At 41.0% G+C, this 18,141-nt stretch overlaps 1 long non-coding RNA gene across 3 annotated transcripts in view; it reads right to left on the reverse strand.

The window, feature by feature from the left end:
* LOC112581602 overlaps positions 1-18,141 on the reverse strand; it is a 121,385-nt gene that overhangs the window by 83,413 nt on the left and 19,831 nt on the right. For all 3 annotated transcript variants that reach the window (XR_006547980.1, XR_003106205.2, XR_003106206.2), the window contains exon 2: positions 3,280-3,530. This is a non-coding gene — a long non-coding RNA (uncharacterized LOC112581602). The remainder of the gene's footprint in view (positions 1-3,279; positions 3,531-18,141) is intronic.

Consider the following 18,141-nt stretch of genomic DNA (forward strand, 5'->3'; position numbering starts at 1 on the left):
GCCCTGGGTCTTATGGGTGGCATGTGGGATCTTTGATCATTGTTGGAACATTGCAGAATCTTAATTCCCTGACCAGGGATCAAACCCAGGCCCCCTGCATTGGTAGCACAGAGTCTTAGCCACTGGACCACCAGGGAAGTCCCCCAGATTGGGTGGCTTAAACAACAGAAATCTAGCATCTCGTAGTTCTAGAGGCTCAAGTCCAAGATCAAGGCGTTGGCAGGCTGGTTCCTTCCTAGGGTTATGAGGATGTACCTTCACTAACTGGGGTTTTGCTGCCCATCTCTGACATTCCTGGGTTTACAGAAGCATCACCCTGATCTCTGTCTTTATCCTCACCTGGTTCCCTATATCTGTTCATATTTTCTCTCAGCTATTTTAGAGGACATCAATCATATTGGATTATGGCCCACTCTATCTTAACTAATTATCTGCAGTGACCCTATTTCCAGATAAAGTTACTTTCTCAGGTACTGGGGGCTGGAACATCAGCATATGAATGGGGGGAGGACACAATTCAATCCATAAAAGGAACTGTAAGAAAATACATGCTCATGTATCTGCTAATTTTTGAGAAGGAAAAATAGGGGGGTGGGGGGTATGTTTAATAGGAAACCAAAGAGATTGCTGACCAGGAATAGGGGCCTCAGGGATAAGGAAGGAGTGGCACTTCTAGAATGTATGTATATATATTGCAAAGCACTTAATATGAGGACATTAAAATCTCAAATGCCCTCCCCATCCTGAAAAAAAATAAACAAAACCAAGATGTTCAAGAAACAAAAACTGAATACAAACGGTAATAAATAAAATGATAGAACCATAGTGAGGGAGGAAGAGAAGCAATGGAGATTGAGTTCATCACCAATGGCCAATGATTTAATCAACCATGCCTGTAGTGGAACCTCCATTAAAACCGCTAATGGATGAGGTTTGGAGAGTGTCTATGTTAAGGTGAACACACAGAGCTGCTGGGAGGCCAGTGCAACCCAAAGGGTGTGAACCTTCATGTCCACCCCCTGCCGCCACACTGCTGTGTGCAGCTCTTCCATTTGGCCCTTACTGAGTTGTACCCTTTATAACAAGCCAGTAATATGGGCTTTTCAGAGTCTGATGAATTCTAGCAAATTACGAAAATGGAAGGGAGGGAATTCTCAACTTACAGCCAGTCTCTCAGAAGTACCAGCGGTCTGGACTTGTCATTGACATCCGCAAGAGGGCCATCTTATGAGACTGAACCCTTATCCTGAGGAGTCTGTGCTGACTTCAGGTAGATAGTGACAGAATAGAATTGACAGGGGTTGTCCACAGGGTCAGAGAATGGTTGGTATGGAGGGAGGGGGGATCTCTCACATTTTGTGTAAGAAGCATCATAAGTAAAAAATAGATCATGGAACTCAAGATATTTTGTATATACAAAGACACAGACAGGTACAGAAGGATGTACGTGCGTGGGTTAGTACACATAGATAATATATCCCAACTCTGTCCACTGAGAGGGCCTAGAAGCAGACATTTCAGTAGCAATAAGCACACCTAACATTAGAATCAGATCAGATAAGTCACTCAGTTGTGTCCAACTCTTTGCGACCCCACGAATCGCAGCACGCCAGGCCTCCCTGTCCATCACCAACTCCCGGAGTTCACTGAGTCAGTGATGCCATCAAGTCAGTGATGCCATCCAGCCATCTCATCCTCTGTCGTCCCCTTCTCCTCCTGCCCCCAATCCCTCCCAGCATCAGAGTCTTTTCCAATGAGTCAACTCTTCGCATGAGGTGGCCAAAGTACTGGAGTTTCAGCTTTAGCATCATTCCTTCCAAAGAAATCCCAGGGCTGATCTCCTTCAGAATGGACTGGTTGGATCTCCTTGCAGTCCAAGGGACTCTCAAGAATCTTCTCCAACACCACGGTTCAAAAGCATCAATGGTTTCTAAATATTATTCTCCAATAAAAAATACAAGAGCTCTTCAAGAAATGATTGATTCCAGGGCTGGGCCAGGGGAAATACAAGATGAGCCTAGAATATCTTGTGGTGCCAGAAAGCAAGAAAGTACAAATGAATGAAGAAAGGAATAAAATGGAAGGCTTTCCAAAAAAACTCAGGAGCCACCCTGAAAGAGTTTCTAATTTCTAAAGGTAGAGCAACTTGAGTAGCAAAATGAAAAAAAAAAAATAGTATTTTAATAATATTAACAGTAAAATAATATTTCATTTTAAACAATAAAATAAAGTATACTAGTGTCTGCTCTAGAATGAATTGTGTCCTCTTAAAACTCATAATTTAAAGAAAGCTGAGTGCTGAAGAATTGATGCTTTTGAACTGTGGTGCTGGAGAAGACTCTTGAGATTCCCTTGAACTGCAAGGAGAGCCAGCCAGTCAATCCTAAAGGAAATCAGTCCTGAAAATTCACTGGAAGGACTGATGCTGAAGTTGAAACTCCAATATTTTGGCCACCTGACGCGAAGAACCGACTCATTGGAAAAGACCCTGATGCTGGGAAAGATTGAAGGCGGAAGGAGAAGGGGACGACAGAGGATAAGATGGTTGGATGGCATCACTGACATGATGGACATGAGTTTGAGTAAACTTCGTGAGTTGGTGATGGACAGGGAAGCCTGGCATGCTGCAGTCCATGGGGTCACAAAGAGTTGGACACAACTAAGTGACTGAACTGAAAACTCATAATATTGAAGCCCTAAACCCCAGTGTAATTTTATCTGGAGACAGGGATTTTAAGAGGTAACTAAGGTTAAGTGCGGAGAAGGCAATGGCACCCCACTCCAGTACTCTTGCCTGGAAAATCCCATGGATGGAGGGGCCTGGTGGGCTACAATCTGTGGGGTCACACAGAGTCGGACACAACTGAGTGACGAAGCACACAGAACTCTTAAAAAAGTTTCAAGGCATGAGAGAAGGGAAAAGCAGTCACTCAGATTGGAGGAAATTGAAAAGAAATTAACAACTAGATGTAATGTGGGATCTTGAAGGAAAAGGGAAGAGAAAGGGACATTCATGGAAAATCTAGTAGAATTCTTATAAGGTCTGCAGTTTGGTTCATTGCATGATCCCAATGCTAATTTCCTGGGTTTAATTATTATACACTGGTTATGTAGGATGTTAATATTAAGGGAACCTGGGTGAGATGCAACTGACGACTCTCTGTCCTTTTACTGAAACTTCTCTGTGAGCCTAAGATTAGTCCAAATTTTTAAATAAGCTCAGGAAGTTAAAAAAGTTAAAAATGAATAGGGCTTGGCCACATCATTCATTCAACTTACTGTGAAATGCTCAGAGCTTCAGTGTTTCAGTGCAGACCGTCTTCATACTGATTCTGCTGCTGCTGCTGCTAAGTCGCTTCAGTCGTGCCCGACTCTTCACGACCCCGTGGACTGCAGCCCACCAGGCTCCCCCGTCCCTGGGACTTTGCAGGCAAGAGTGCTGACTCTGCACCACTTGCCAATGGGTGTTCTGAATGTCCTCTTGCTCTGTTGGATTCCCAGTTAGGTTAAGCTCTGCAGAGACCAGGAAACTGAACAAATGAAACCGAGTTGTGACAGGTAAGACCTCTGTTCTCCAGCCGCTCATGCACAAGTTCATAGCATTGGGCCAAGCTCACTATTAGAATGACCTGGTGTATGGAGTCCAGGGCGGCCGCTTGGGTTTCCAACACCCCTGTCCCAGCCCACTTCACAGTTTCTCCACCCTGCCCATGGAGACCCTGCTCTCTCCTCAGCACAGGCTGTTCCAGTTTCCAAAGCTTTATCCCAGTAACACAAGGACTCTAGTTTGCCATGCCCCATCCACCACCCAGGAACTAGTATTTGCCAGTGGAAACTGAGCCCTAATTTCTTACAAAGAAGGATGCATGGTGTCCAGGTAGCCTCCACTTCTCTGGTTCAGCCCCTTGCTCCACAGCACCCCTCCGCATCCCCCCACTGTCTCCCACCCCTGCTTGCCCAGACTCCTCACTCCATTCTTCCGGGATAAACATGATCTAGAAATCACACTTTGTTATCCAGTCCACTGACTCACTGTTTCCCACAGAGCAGGAAAGAGCTCTAGAACCCATGAAACTTCTAAATGAATATGCGGAGGATATAAATGCTACAAAAATTCACATTTTCAGCCCATGCTTTAATCTTAATTCTTCACCATTATGACTACTCTGCTCCACACTCCCAATAAGAAAATCCTAGATGGACACAAGCAGATTTTATAAAAAAATATCGACTAATGTCAACAGCCTACAGCTTTCCACTCCTCCCTCTGCCCTCCCTGATAGGTGAGCCATAGAGAAAAATATTGGCACTTGTGAAAATGTGCAGTGTTTTGAAGTAGAAGAATGAAGACAGGAAGGGAGGGGAGGAGGGGAGATCAGAAGGAGGGGGAGGGGAGGGAGGGGAGGGAAAGGAAGGTGGGGAGGGAAAGGAAGGGGGGCAGGGAAAGGAGTGATATTGACCTTGGGAACAGACTCTAGTCCAGATTGGCCCACCTGTTTGGTGGGCACGTGCCCAAAAAATTATTTCCTCTTCCTAGCTATCTGCACTTTTTCACATCTTTTTCCCTTACTGTTGAAAGTTACCAATTGAGGGATAATTGAGATTAATAAGCATTTTCTCTCGCAAAGGTAAATGCATGAGGAGAGTTTGTCTCTGTGGGGCTCTCGGTCATAACTGTATGAATGCGTATGAATATGTTAAATCGGGTGGCATTCCTCCTAACCCCTAACTAATTGAGATCATTGGCACTGTGGGAATAGGAATTTTTACTATGTGATGGGAGGAGACGTAGATGGAGTCGTGCTAGTTCAGAGATCACCTGGGGGATGAGGGAAGGATGGATAAAATGCTATAGTCTGGTAATTAGGAGATTATGAAAGCAATGAGTGAAAGAACACAGAAAGACTCAAGGGGTTTAAAATGGCATGGAAAGTTCAGACTCAATGGGAAGCAAAGACCCAAGGTGAACTTTGGGGAGGTCTCAGCAGCAACGCACGGAAATACCCTGCTCAAAATGCTAAGGGAAGACACACATTCTGGCACATGAGATAGAATCCTAGGAACTGAATGCATGAAAAACCCAGAGCATACAGTGGACATGTCCAAGGTTACATAGTCATGCGATTGTAGACAACAAGAAAGGTTAAAGATGACCCAGTCCAACAATCCTCAAGTTTGAGTAGAGTGTCCATTTTTAATGTCAGAAAACTTGACAAATCACAAATTCCCTTCATCACAGCATGTTGTCTCTTGATTGGGAAAAAAAAAAAAAACCAGTAAACACTTACAATTAATTCAGAAACTGAATTGATCCACACCTTTAATTCCCAAAGCAGCTACATATATGTAATAACTCGATTGCCAGGAGAAATATCAGCAACCTCAAATATGCAGATGACATCATTCTGATGGCAGAAAGTGAAAAGAAACTAAAGAGCTTCTTGATGAGGGTGCAAGAGGAAAGCCAAACAGCTGGCTTAAAACTCAACATTCAAAAAACAAAGATCATGGCATCTGGGCCCATCACTTCATGGCAAATAGAAGGGGGAAAAGTGGAAACAATGACAGATTTTATTTTGGGGGGCTCTAAAATCACTGCGAACAGTGACTGCAGCCATGAAATTAAAAGATGCCTGCTCCTTGGAAGGAAAGCTATGACAAACCTAGACAGTATACTCAGAAATCAGAGACATCACTTTGTCCACAAATGTCCTTATAGTCAAAGCTATGGTTTTTACAGTAATCATGTACTAATGAGAGAGATGGATCATAAAGAAGGTTGAGCACCAAAGAATTGATGCTTTTGAATTGTGGTGCTGGAGAAAACTCTTGAGGGTCCCTTGGAGCACAAGAAGATCAAACCAGTAAATCCTAAAGGAGACCCACCCTGGATATTCATTGGAAGGACTGATGCTAAAGCTGCAATACTTTGGCCACCTGATGCAAAGAGCTGACTCACTGGAAAAGACGCTGATGCTGGGAAAGATTGAGGGCAGGAAGAGAAGGGGGTGACAGAGAATGAGATGGTTAGATAGCATCACTGACTCAATGGACATTAATTTTGAGCAAACTCCAGGAGATAGTGACGGACCGGGAAGCTTGGCATGCTGTAGTCCATGGAGTCAAAAAGAGTCAGACACAACTTAGTGACTGAACAACAATATATATGCACAAGCTTTGGTGTGCATATGATTTCAAAAAATCTTTTTACTCTGAGACATCTCCCCACCTCCACCCGGCACCATCTCCAGAATATCACAGCTACCACATGTAGGGACCAACTTCATGGTATGAATTAACACAATGCACTCAGCTTGGGAAAGGAAGTGTCATCCACAAAGCAACACATCTGCAATTCCACTTATGAAGCCTGCAGGTAGCTTCCTTTGGAGAGAAAGATAAAGAAAACAGATGCCATGTTTTATCTTCAGTCAGAGAGGTGGTGCTCAAGGGCAGTTTTGTTTTTGGCCAGAACACCAGTGTAGAGAAGTTACCTGATGTAATTCCTAAACAGTTTCTGATGTTTTGGCACAGAAAATGAGATATTGCTTCCCTGAGACTATAACATATGCTCCATTCTTCCCTCGGAGGTATTTCTATTTTTATTAACTATACAATTTGCTACATGATCGCCAAAAGTGCTGCCTCTTCTGCAAACAGCTAAATGATGCCTTTGAGAGCATCTATTCCTCGGGATATGTGAAGTAGCATGCCCTGTTCACAAGGGGCCCTGATCTCTGAACTTTATGAAGTGGAACATTCTGGAGAGCTTGCTCAGAATAAAGATGAAAGCAACCCAAGGCAGAAGGAAGGGTTGAGTTTGAGGTCTATGCACTGAGTCAAAGCACCTTAGCCCCACCTGAAATATCTGTAAAAAGCCATTCAACTCTTTCTTGAGCTGGCTAATGGGTACACAGGCAGTCTTTATGTCTCAGAGATTTTGTAAATGTTCCTTTGCTGGCGTTTAATAATTGTTCCGTTTTTCTTTAAAAGGACAGAAAGAACAACAACAAAAATATTATAACCAAGAAAGGAAAAGATATCTGTAAATGGCAAAGTAATTGTACAAGGACAGAGTTAGTAAAACCCAGTAAATCATCCTAATGAATAAAAATGATTCTGAAAGCAGCTGCCTGCTTTGTTCAAATATCAGAGTGAGCTCTTTGCAGATGGGTAAGGATGTGGACTGTGGAAAGCAGTTCAGTGGCCCAAAGTGACAAAGGGCTAGGGTCTTTTTTCCTTATTCTGCTTTGCTATCCTTCTATCCTTTCTTAAATTTTGGTTTCCTCTTCTGAGATACACTGCTAAGAAGACCTTGATCAACATCTTGTCGCAAAAATGAAATTATACAAAGCATGTAAAACAGCTAACATTGTGCATGCCTCACTGGAAAAATATAATAAACACTATTCTTCTCATGCTATGCTCAGTTCTTAGTTGTGTGGAAGATGGACCTAAGAATCACCAGTGCTAATTGCTTGCTAATTGCTTGCTAATCGGTTGCTGCTGTTATGATTTTTGTCTCCTTAATTCAGAAACTTGAACACTCGATGCTCACCTCAGACCTACTGGTGAACCAGAATCCCAGGTCTAGGATCTGACCACGTACATTTTTAATAGCTCTGCAGATTTTCCAATCAAGATGCAGTTGACATGAATTGGATTTACTCTGTCATCTGAAGTAACCAAAAACCCAGACAAAATATGTAAAGCAGTTATCATGACACTAGGTATTAGGCAATGAAGCAATGTGATCCCTGAATATAGGAGACAAACACGGTGAGCCCCACAACTTCCTATAGTGAGTCTGCAGGATGTAGCACAGGAGGGGAAACAAAGGCACAGCTTTAGAGATTTTCTGAGTCAAGGATACAGAGCCAGGAGTCCAGAAAGACCAAGGAAGCTAGAGTCATAGGACAAAGAGGAGTAAACTGCACAGAGAGAAAACTCCAGAGGTCTGTAGAAGGTCCTTGGCAAAGGCTCAGCAGAGTAATAATCAGCGCATGGGTAATAGAAAATGACCTAAGGACAAGCAAAGAACTCATTCAAAATGATTAGAAAAAATAATGCCTAAGTGTTCACACATGGCCAGGTATAGTACTAGTTCTCACCAGCCATACCAGTAAAGTTCATAATTCACAGAGTATTTTGTTGAGTATTCAGGAAGGTCTTGCCTCAGTGATGGGAAAATATTAACCCTAGAATGAGCATGGCTATGGGTCAACCTAGCTAATTATAAATGCTAGACTCCAAGAATTAAACTGCTTCCAACTCATTTAATTGCATCCTAGTATAAAGCTTAAAAATATTTATGGTGATGGGGGTTAAGTCGTGTCTGACTCTTGAGACCCCATGGACTGTAGCCTGCCAGGCTCCTCTGTCCATGGGATTCTCCAGGCAAGAATACGGGAGTGGGTTGCCATTTCCCTCTCCAAGGGATCTTCCTGACCCAGGAATTGAACATGGGTCTCCTGCATTGCAGGCAGATTCTTTACCGACTGAGCTATAAGGGAAGCCATCAAAAATATTTATAGTAACATAAAAATTTTAAGCACCTAACAAGGCGAAAATCACAATGTCTGGCATCCAATCAAAGATTATCAGGCATGGAAAGAGACAGAAGACCATGACCCATAATAAAGACAATCATAAGTAAATTGAAAGTGATCCAGAAATGGCACAGATGTTAAAATTAGCAAAGAAGGATACTAAGTCATTGTTAACACTGCTGCTGCTGCTGCTAAGGCCCTTCAGTCGTGTCGGACTCTGTGCAACCCCATAGAAGGCAGCCCACCAGGCTCCCCCGTCCCTGGGATATTGTAACACTGTTATTATAATTGTTATTTTTGTTGTTCAGTTGCTAGACATTTCCAACTCTTTGCTACCCCATGGACTGCAGTCCTCTGTCCTCCACTATCTCCCAGAGTTTGCTCAAATTTATGTCCTTTGAGTCGGTAATGCTATCTAACCATCTCATCCTCTTCAATCTTTCCCAGCGTCAGGGTCTTTTCCAATGAGTCAGCTCTTTGCATTAGGTGGCCAAAGTCTTGGAGCTTCAGCTTTAGCTTCAGTCTTTCCAATGAAAGTTCTGGGTTGATTTCCATTGATCTTGCAGTCCAAGGGACTCTCAAGAGTCTTCTCCAGCACCACAGTTCAAATGTATTGATTCTTCAGCACTCAGCCTTCTTTACAGTCCAACTCTCACATCTGTACAGGACTACTGGAAAAACCATAGCTGTGACTACAAGGACCTTTGTTGGCAAAGTGATTATAATACTAAGTTATAAAACTATTCGAACATACAAAATTGTTAGCTACAGACATGGAAGATAGTTTTTAAAGTCCCAAATTGAATGTCTATAAGTAGAAAATACACTGGTTGAGATTCATGGCAGATTAGACACTGCAGAAGGAAAATTTAGTAAACTTGAAGGCATAGATAGCAAAGAAACTAACAAAAATGAAAAACATTTTTTAAAAATCAAAGTAAACAGCACATCAATATGCTGTGGGACAATTTCAAGCCACCTCATATATAGATAACCAGAGTTCCTAAAGGAGGAGATACAGAGTGGGTGGCAAGAAAAATATTTAAAGAAGTAACAGCTAAAACTTTCCAAACTTAATGAAAATTATAAATCCACACTTCAAGAATTCCAAGAAACACAAAGCAGAAGAAACATGGGGAAAAAACTACACCAAGATACATTATAGTCAAATTGTTTAAAACCAATGATAAAATCTTAAACGCAGCCAGAGAAAAACACACGTTATGTACCAAGGAACAAAAAATGACAGCAGATTTATCACTGAAAATACGTAGACAAGAAGACACTGATGGGCCATCTTTAAAGTACTAAAAGAAAATATATGTCAACCTTGAATTCTATATTTGGCAAAAATATTTTTCAAAATGAAGGCAGCAACACAATAAAAAATACAGTATTAGATTATAACCCAAAGTATAAAATCAAGATCCATGAATCCACATCAATAAAATACAAAGATAGGACAAATAAATAAGTAGAAAATAATTTATTCAGAGACAACCTACTCAAGAAGGTGGAATGTGACTCTCCGCTCCTGAAGTGTGGACTGCATAGAGCAACTTCCTTCCAAAGAGTACAATACATAAGAGTACTGAATGTCATCGTTATAGTACATTACAGTGATAAAACCTAATAAACCCCAAACATCAGCAGGGATAAGTCATGCTGATCCTATGTAGCCTTGATGTGACATGATGAAAATGGCCCTTTACCTCTGTGATCTTCCTCCCAAAGCCCCATAACTCCAATCTAACCATGAGAAAAACATCAGAAAAAAATGCCATATTATGAGGAATTTTTAAAAACATCTGACCAGTGTATTTCAAAACTTTCAAGGTCATAAAGAACAAGGAAAGTCAGAGAAATTGTCACAGGCAAGAGGAATCTAAGAGACATCTTGGAAGAGAAGGACATTAGGTAAAAACTATTTGAGGATATACAAATACAGTATGGACTTTGATAATATTGGTTCATTACTTGTGACAGGAGCTTCCCTGCTGGCTCAGTGGTAAAGAATCCTCCTGCCAATGCAGGAGATACTGGTTCAATCCCTGATCTGGGAAGATCCCACATGCCTCAGAGCAACTAAGCCCATGTGCCAGAACTACTGAGCCTGTGCTCTAGAGCCCAGGAGCCCCAACTACAGAGCCCACCCACCGCAACTACTGAAGCCTGCATGCCCTTAAGCCTGTGCTCTGCAACAAGAGAACCCACCACAATGAGAAGCTGCGAATACCGAGCAGCCACTGCTCACCGCAACTCGAGAAAAACAAAACCCTCATGGCCATGAAGACCCAGCACAATCAAAAATAAATAAATAAAATTAAATCTTTTTCTTTTTTAAGAAAATGTTTACTAGATGTGTAACTATGTAAGATTTTTTTCTTATTTTTAAAAATTTTTTTAAAGTTAATCAACCTTCAGTTCCACCGATACGGAGCAGGCATATTCTTCCCTGGTCCTCTATCTTACAACTAAAAAATGCTGGACATAGCTCCAACTAGAAAATGAAGAGCAAAACAAGCCCAAAGCAAGCAAAGTGAAAGTGAAGTCACTCAGTTGTGTCTGACTGTTTGAGACCCCATGGACTGTAGCCCACCAGGTTCCTCTGTCCATGGGATTTCCCAGGCAAGAATAGATTTTCCCAACCCAGGGATCGAACTGGGTTCTGGCATTGAAGGCAGACGCTTAACCGTCTGAGCCACCAGGGAATCCCAAAGCAAGCAAAAGGAAACAATAAAGATAAACACAGAAACCTGATAATACTGAAAACAGGAAAATCACAGAGAAAGTCCATGATATAAAAAGCTGATTCTTTAAAATATAAATCAATAAAACTGACAAATCTTCAGCAAGACAGAGAAAGATAAAAAGAGAAAAAGTACAATCAACAATATCAGGAATGAAAGAGAGAATAGTATTGCATATCCCTTAATAGAAAAATAAGGGACTACTAAAAATAACTATGCCCATAAATTTGACAAGTCAGAGGAAATGAAACAATTCTTCAAAAATCACAAACTACAACAACTCAATGAAGATGAAATAGACAACCTGAATAGTCCTATAACCAATTTAAAAATACAATTTGTGGGTTTCCCTGGTGGTCCAGTGGTTAAGAATCTGCCTGCCAATGCAGGGGACACTGGTTTGATCCCTGGTCTGGGACAATTCCACACGTGGCAGGGCAACCAAGCCTGTTTGCAAATGCTGAGCTCATGCACCCTAGAGCCTGTGCTCCACAGCAAGAGCAGCCGCCACATGAGAAGCCCGTGCCCTGCAACGAAGAGCAGCTGCTACTTGCTGCGAATAGAGAAAGACCGAGTGAAGCAATGAAGACCCTGCACAGCCAGATAAATAAATAAAAATAGAATTTATAATTGCAAAAGCTCCCCTCAAAGAAATCTCCAAGCAGATTTCACTGGAGAATTCTACTAAGCATTTTTAAAAGAATTAACACCAATGTAAAACAATTTAATTCTTAAAAAAGAAGGAATATTTCCCAACTCATCCTATGAGACTAGTACTATCCTCATACCAAATAAAAGACAGTACAAAAAAAGAAAATTATAGACCAATTTTCTCATGAACTTCAAAGCAAATATCCTCAACAAAATGTTAACAAACCAAACCTAGCAACATATAAAAATAATTATACACCAGGACCAAATGGGATTTATTTCAAGTTTGCAAAGTTGGTTGAGCATTTAAAAAAAAAATCAATCATTATATTTCACCATAAAAATGTGCTAAAGAATAAAAATTTTATGCTTACTGTCAATTGACAGGATAAAAGCATTTGATGAAATTCAACATATATGCATGACAATTCATGAAAATTCTCAGCAACTAAAAACAGCTGGGAAATTCCTCAACTTGATAAATAGCATCTATAAAATAGCTTATAGCTAAATATACTTAATAGAGAAAGACTAAATTCTTTCTCTGTAGGACTGAAAATAAGGCAAGGATGTCTGCTCTTATCATTTTTATTCAGCATAGTTCTAGCCACAGCAAGAAAGCAAGAAAAATAAATAAATAAAAAGCTTACTGGTTAGAAAGGAAGACATAAAAATATCCCTCTTCACAGATAATGTGATTGAAAAGACTCCCGGAACTAATAGGGCTGTTCAGCAAGATTATAGGAAACAAGTTCAACACACGCACAAAAAATCAATCATATTTCTATGTGGTAACAATGGACAGGTGGAAACTAAATTAAAGACACTATACCATTCTACATAAATCACTCCAAATAAAATGTAATATTAAGAATAAACTTAACAAAAGATATACAGGATAAGTGTGCTAGAAATTGCAAAATACTAATTTTTAAAAATCAAAGAAAGAAATAGACATACCCTATGTTCATGGAGTGGAAGAGTCAACATAGTAACGATGACAATTCTCCCCGAATTGATCTATAGCTTCAATGTAATTGCTATCAAAATCCCAGCAATATTTTTGTAGGTATAGACAAACTTATTCTCAAATGTATATGGAGAGCCACAGATCCTGGAATAGCTAAAACAATCTTGAAAAATAAAAATAAAGTTGAGAGTATCACTCTATCCTGTATTAAGTCTTACCATACAGCTACAGTAATCAAAAGAGTGTGAGATCGATGGAAGGACAGACATAAATCAATGAAACAGAATAAAGTACTCAGAAATAATACCTACAAATATGCCCCCTTGATTTTTGACAAAGATACACAGCAATTCATGGTGAAGGACAGCCTTTGCAACAAACGGGGTTGGAGCAATAGGATACCTTAGGTCAAAAATTGAACTTTGACCTACCTAAATCTCACACATTTTACAATTAATTCAAAATGGATCACAAATGTAAAGGTAAAACACAAAACTATAGTACTTTTAGAAAACGAGGTAGGAGAAAATCTTGGGGATCTATAGCAAATCACATCAGAATGAGCTATCACTACACATCCTATCGGAATGGCTAAAAGAAAAAGTAGTGACACCAACAAACTCTGGCAAGAATGTAGAGAAACTGGATCGTTCGTAAAGTGCTGCTGGGAGTGCAAAACAGCAGAGCCACCAGAGAAACAATTTGTCGGTTTTTACAAGACTAAACATGTACTGCTATATAGCCCTGTATTTGCACTTTGGAGCATTTATCCCAGAAAAATAAAAACATATTCACATAAAACACTGCACACAAATGTTCATAGTAGTATTATTTATAATACAGTTTTTCTATAAAAACTGGAACAATTCAGATGTTCTTCAATGGGTGAATGGTTAAATGAATCACGGTATATCCATACTCAGCAATAAAAGGAAATAAACCATTGATATACTCAAAGACGTCTATGATTCGGTTCAGTTCAGTTCAGTTGCTCAGCTGTGTCCAACTCTTTGTGACACCATGGACTGCAGCACACCAGGCCTCCCTGTCCATCACCAACTCCTGGAGTTTACTCAAACTCATGTCCATTGAATCGGTGATGCCATCCAACCATCTCATCCTCTGTCATCCCCTTCTCCCACCTTCAATCTTTCCCAGCATCAGGGTCTTTTCAAATGAGTCAGCTCTTCACATCAGGTGGCCAAAGTATTGGAGTTTCAGCTTCAACATCAGTCCTTCCAATGAACGCTTAGGACTGATTTCCTTTAGGATGGACTGGTTGAATCTCCTTGCAGTCCAACAGACTCTCAAGAGTCTTCTCCAACACCACAGTTCAAAAAGCATCAATTCTTCAGCCCTCAGCTTTCTGTATAGTCCAACTCTCACATCCATACATGACTACTGGAGAAACCAAAGCCTTGACTAGATGGACCTTTGTTGGCAAAGTAATGTCTCCAGGCTGCATGAAAAAAGCCAGTCCCAAAGGATTACATACTGTTGAAGACCACTTATATAACAATCGTGAAATGACAAAATTATAGAGACAGAGAAGAGATTAGTGGTTGTAAGGAGGCGGGGGTTGAGAAAAGTAGGTGGGTATGGTTATAAAAGAGCAATAGGAGAGATCCTTGTAGTGATGGAAATGTTCTGTATTTTGACTGTATCAGTGCCAACATCATTAATGTGACATTCTACTATAGTTTTGCAGGATGTTACTATTGAAGAAAATTGGGTAAATTGTATGTGAGGTTTCTCTGCATTTTTCCTTAGAATTACATGTGAGCATGCAATTACATCAAAATTAAAAGTTTAATTTAAAAATTAAGTGTAAGGGGAGGAGAGGGTGAGATGTACGGAGAGAGTAACATGGAAACTTACATTACCATATGTAAAATAGAAAGCCAATGGGAATTTACTGTATGTCTCAGGAAACTCAAACAGGGGCTCTGTGTCAACCTAGAGGGGTGGAGTGGGGAGGCAGATGGGAGGGAGGTTCAAAAGGGAGGGGATATATGTATACCTATGGCTGATTCATGTTGAGATTTGACAGAAAACAACAAAATTCTGTAAAGCAATTATCCTTCAGTTAAAAAATAAATAATTTTTTAAAAATTTAAAAAAATAAAAATTAAGTGTAAATGTGTCATGTATATGTAAGACCTAAAACTATAAAACTTCTAGAAAAAAAACACAGGAGAAAATCTTTGTAACCTTGTGCATGTGTGTTCAGTCGTGTCCAACTCTTTGCAACCATGTGAACTGTAGCCCATCAGGTTCCTCCGCCGGTGGGGTTCTCACAGCAAGAATACTGGAGTGGGTTGTCATTTCCTTCTCCAGGGGATCATCTCAACCCCCAAATCAAACCCGTGTCTCCTGCGTCTCCTGCACTGCAGGTGGCTTTTTTACCGCTGAGCCACCAGGAAACCCCTTGTAAACTTGAGCTAGGCAAATATTTGTGAGGTTAGACAGCAGAACCACAGTCCATGAAAGAACAAATTGATAAAATGGAATTCATTGAAAATAAAATTGCAACTCTTCAAGATGATGTTAATACAATGAAAAGACAAGTCACAGCCTGGGAGAAAACTTTGCAAAGCATTTTCTAATAAAGGAGTGATATCCAGAATATAGGGCTTCCTTGGTGGCTCAGTGGTAAAGAATCTGCCAGCAAAGCAGGAGAGGTGGGTTCAATCCCTGGTCAGGGAAGATCCCCTGGAGAAGAAAATGTCAACCCACTGCAGCATCTTGCCAGTAAATCCCATGGACAAAGAGCCTGGTGGGCTATAGTCCATGGGGCTGCAGAATCGGACACTACTTAGAGACTAAAACAACAACAGCAATCCAACATATATATATATCCAATATATGTATATTTTATAATCCTATATGTATATATATGTTTAACTCTCAAAACTCAACAATAAAACACAGCCCAATTTTTTAAATGACCAAAGTATTTAAACAGAAATTCGGCAAAAATGACATACATGAAATTCACATAAAAGCTGCACATTATCACTAGTTCTTAGAGAATCACAACTTAAACCCACAATGAGATATCACCATCAGTTAGAACAGCTGAAATTCAAAAGACTGACCACGCCAAATATTGACAAAAATAGGGAAGAACTAGCAGTCTCAGCTCTAGTGGTGGAAATGTAAAATGGTACAACTGCTTTGGAAGACAGTCTGGCCATTTCCTAGAAAGTTAAACACATGCCTACTATATGATCAACTATTCCACTCCTACATATTAATATTTACACAAAAGAAAAAGAAGCATATGTCCATATAAATACTTGAACATGAATATTTATAGCAGTTTTATTTCTAAGGCCCAAAATTGGAAACAGCCTAAACGTTCATCCACAGATGTATGAATAAACAAACTATGGTAAATCCATAGAATGGAATACTTCCCAGCAGTAAAAAGGAATGAGTTATTGATACACACAACAGCATGGATGAATCCCAAAATAATTACGCTGAGTGGAAGAAGTTAGGGGAAAAGGGCTACAAGCTGTATAATTCCATTTATATAAATCCTACAAAATGCAAACTAATACATAGTGACAGAAAGCAGATCAGTGGTTGTGGGGTTAGGATGTTGGATGTTCTGTGGTGATTTCAGGGTATATACCTATGTCAAACATCAATGAATACATTTTAAATATATACAGCTTATTAGATATCAATTACAATCCAAAAAAGTTGTCCAGAATAAAGACAATATAGTTTTCTCATTTAAGTGTTTTTTTGTGTTGACGTGTATGGAGCTTATTTTTTTTAATGAATTAAAAAATAAATATGTTAAACATTTCTCTGCATTTCTAACATGATAAACACTGACAAATATAACCCCCAAGGGAAAGTTCTTACAGGACCCCAATTTATAAGTGTCTGAAAGGTCCTTACACCAAAACTTTTGAGACCTGCTGTCCCAGGGGCTAGAGACCCTGTCTTCTCATCCTTCTCAGCATCACCAGCACCCACAACCATCCTGGGCACGGAGCAATGTGTGCAATGGGTATGCACAGAGTGACGAGATGGGTCTCTCCAGCCAGGTTTCATCCTTCTCTTTCCTTCACTGGCTTCCTGGGGAAATAGGTTTGAAAACTATGGAACCCTATCTCCTCTTACAGGAAAGAAGAGATGCTGTCTGAAGCCATTTCCCCAGGTTCCAGTCTTCTTGGTAGGAACTGTGAACCTGATTTCTGGAATGTTCTGCTCACTACTCACTCAAGATGAACAGACTCTCCTACAGTAAAGCCAGATCTCATGCCCAGGTCAACACAGGCTGCCATAGGCCGGCCATGGCAGCTTTAAGGCACCCTGAGGCCCTAACCCACTAAAGCTGAAACTCCAGTACTTTGGCCACCTCTTGCGAAGAGTTGACTCATTGGAAAAGACTCTGATGCTGGGAGGGATTGGGGGCAGGAAGAGAAGGGGATGACAGAGGATGAGATGGCTGGATGGCATCACCGACTCAATGGATGTAAGTCTGAGTGAACTCCGGGAGTTGGTGATGGACAGGGAGGCCTGGTGTACTGCGATTCATGGGGTCGCAAAGAGTCGGACATGACTGAGCAACTGAACTGAGCTGAACTGAACTGAACTGAGGCCCTAACAGAAAGGAAACCTGAGTAGAACACCCCTGGCCTGGGAGCCAGGAGATACCCCTGTGTCTTCCCTTGTCCCCTTTTCAGTGCAGCGGGCCTCCTGGTTGCCCTGTCCCCTCCCAAGCATCCCTCCCCCTCAAACAGAGCCCACCTCCTCCACAGATAACTCCACAAGGATTTCAGGACTTAGGCTTACCTGGCCCAAGAGAAACAGGAGGAGAGGCCGTGCTGCCTGAAGATTGTGATGGGCTGTCAGATAAGCCTGGTGCTCAACAAAGACACCCTTCTATTCCCCCCAGGAGTATTGCTTTTGACATTTGCTGCTTCTGTCCCATGGGCTAAAAATGGGGAGGATATTAGAAGCCTCTATGATGACCACAGGATCATGTCCTTTAAATTAAGTGGCTCCCAGGCCACAGGCCTGGATGGCAAATTATCCACCCTGGGGAGGTGAGAGACAAAGAGAGACAGCTCCTTTCTGCAGCAGCCAGGCCAGCCCTCGCCTCGTCCCAAGCTCCTTTTCAGATGGCATCACTGGCTTCCTGCCTAAAACCCTGCAGAACACGCATTAATACAGGGTTCCTGGGCTCCCGGTTTCTGAA

The sequence above is a fragment of the Bubalus bubalis genome, chromosome 23, assembly GCF_019923935.1.
Source record: "Bubalus bubalis isolate 160015118507 breed Murrah chromosome 23, NDDB_SH_1, whole genome shotgun sequence".
In the NCBI taxonomy this organism is placed as follows: domain Eukaryota; kingdom Metazoa; phylum Chordata; class Mammalia; order Artiodactyla; family Bovidae; genus Bubalus; species Bubalus bubalis.